A 3,167-nucleotide genomic window follows, 5' to 3' on the forward strand; every position below is an offset into this window, starting at 1 on the left:
GTCCCAACATGCATATATATCATGAAAATAAATCACAATAATTTGGAGGGTGTATTATGTGTGTGTGGACGATGATGACCACACTGGGGTCTCATCGTCACCAGAATTATATTATATCGGGTTCTATCATTTCATTTATCATAGAAAGCTTACTAGGCTCTGCTATAGATAGGGTAATAATAGAGCTCCAGGTTCACTATTTATGTGAGCGTGACAAGAGGGAGAAAAACTTAGTATCTTACATTAATGTGAATAAAAATAAAAGAACTAATGAACACGAAGCGAGGACGTATCGGGATTACTTGTGAGGTTGGTCACTCGGCCCATTCGGATGACGTGTCTCTTTCACCACTGTAAAGAAAGGGTCCCATTATAGTGAGTTATGTGGCACCAGGGACGACGGAAACGGTTACTGAAAACTACGTATGGTGTGTCGGAGAGAATCGGGGAGATTAATTAACGTAACCTGGGATTAACCCGGGACCATTAATTATTAATCATATTATAAAACAGACGCGAAATAAACGAAAATTAAGGCACATTGAGTGTTGATTAATTTTAAACCATGGTCAAGATTTGGCCCTGAATTGATCATGCAGGACTGAAAATGACAGAGAGCCATAGAGTGGGGCTAGCCCTGAATCAACGGGGACCTGGGCATGCGCTGCTGGAAGACGGACACATGTGATTACAAGATATTGAAGGAACACGTCAAGGACAGGGCTTGACGTTTAAGATTATTCTAAAATAAAATTATTATCATTAATTACTATCCCTGCCAAAGCAAAAGAAAATACAAATATATATATATATATGATTGTAAGGGTTAGGGTTTAAATTCGTCTAAAAGGATGGAACTTTTGTTAGGTGAGGAGGATGGATGGATGATGTTGGAGAATGAGTGACGGCTTCATATTCCTTCTCTCTGTGGTCAATAACTTGTTCCATCTCTCCCTCTTTTTCAAGCTTTAATTTCTTTCTAGTCGTTATGGTTTTTATTTAGCCCTAATTTTACTTGCATAAGTTATGGGCTAATAACAATAATTAATGCATATTTTACTTCGATTACGATCTGACGTAGCCTGAACTCTCTCACTGATACAGCTCCTTTCTTTTTCCAATTTGCTTGATTTGTTAGTAATTATTTGCTGGGTTTTGATGGGCTGGTGGGGCCCTTGATTAAGGAGTTCATGAAGCTGTACGTGGAACCACGTGGCGTTCTCCCAATTCTAATGGCCTCATAACTTCTTTTTTTCAATTCTTTCATGTGGGGTACGATCATTATCGATATCACTTTTCGGGTCCACAATGTTGTTTGAGTGTTGTTTCAGACTTTTTTAAACTTCACAAGAACAAATTTCAATAATTATCCTGATCGATCAGATTTTTCATGACAAAGCAAGTTCCTCAAACTGTTTAACTAGCTATGCTTGTTGGTTTATTAATCTACTACAGTTTCTCACTTGACTAATCGTGTCACTTCTTCACTTTCTTTCATTTCATCTTTCTTTTATATATATCTATATCCTTTTGATCTCCTTCAATAAATCTCCTCCATCCATGCATCCATTATACGGCCTCTCTGCTAAAAATGGCAATAAATAATGTTCTTGCTGTCACAGAACATATTAGCAGACACATATGAAGAAATAAGATTAATAATGTTAACTAGATGAAGGTGGAAATCACACTGTACACACACAGACACATGCATATATATACATACATAAATTGATACATATATATAGAGAGAGGGAGGGAGGGAGGAGACAGACTGCACAGAGAGAGAGAGAGAGAGAGAGAGACGAGGGGTTATTAAGCCTTGTTTATGTGGCAACTGCTTCCGGAATAGAAGCATAAAATTAGTTGTTTGCTTTATGGATTGATACAGAGACAACGGATTCCAAAATTGTGATGAACCATAATGTATTAAAGAGATAACGTTTCGAATCCAACTTTAACCATAAATATGGCCATCTTTTCCACTTTGATTCCACAAACAACTTTTAGAAAGACAGGTATCTTATTCACTTTATGCACTTTTTTGAAAAATAAAAATCCAATTCTCTGATTAGATCGTTAATCAATGAGTAGTAGCCATTACTTTTACCCAACTTTATCCTCCTGAATTAAAGTAACTTGCTTTTAGAAGATATCGGCAAACCGAAACAGTTTTGGTTCTTGGAGCTCAAGAAAGAAACTTTAATTTTCCCTCCTTTACACTTGCGTGCTTGATTTAGGTGATTATTCTATAGAAGGCAAAAGGCCATATCTTATAACGGTGTTGTAATTCCGCAAGCAAAATATATTCATCCAAAGTTAAAATGGTTGGAACGCGGGAGAGGCAAATGTTTATTTGCCAAAAGTAGAAAATGACCTTGTTTCGTGGATGTTCACGATCCTTTGTTGATTTTCTTACGTTAATTGCTCTCTCAGAGGTTTTCGTGGATTAAGAATGAAATGTTCCGTGCATTTACTTAATACCCAGCATCATTTTTATTTATTTATTCATTGGTCAGCAATATCCGACATCTAATTCTTTGCTATATATCATGACATTATTTATGAAGAGCTACCAGGCTCTAGAATCCCTATCGGTCTCTATGTCAACAACGGTAACAAGTCATTTAATTTGTGGCGCTTCTTAGTCTTACTGCACCTATTGTCATTATATCAAATGTTAAATGATAAATTTTTATACGAAAGATGAAGCCTAAAGTCTAATTTTAATGAAATGTAAATGCAAAATTTACTATATAATTAATAACGGATGACTTTGCCTTTTTATTCAGGTCCAAAAGAAAAAAAGAAAAAAACTTTGCCTTTGCCGTAGTATCTTCCCATTTCTCGTCGATATCACACTTTATGCAGAATTTGATATTTTAAATTAATTTTAATTTACATTGGTTTGACTCTAAACAGGGCGTAGCACTCCTGGCATAATTTTATGGCCAAACTATGAAACTCTTATGAATTTTTAGGTAGTTATGCAAGACCTTTATCTTTAAAAATTTAAAATTAAACTCACTAATTTAGTGCAGAAATAAATATATCACTAATTCAGTGACAATTGGTTTAATTCTACATGTGCGAATTCAATACTTATATCTTTTCATTTATACATTTTATCAATAGAACTATAATGACTATTTAATTTTAATATACAA

This window comes from Prosopis cineraria, unplaced genomic scaffold, assembly GCF_029017545.1.
Source record: "Prosopis cineraria cultivar Desert tree isolate PC_DT_omini unplaced genomic scaffold, ASM2901754v1 PC88, whole genome shotgun sequence".
Taxonomy (NCBI): Eukaryota; Viridiplantae; Streptophyta; class Magnoliopsida; order Fabales; family Fabaceae; genus Prosopis; species Prosopis cineraria.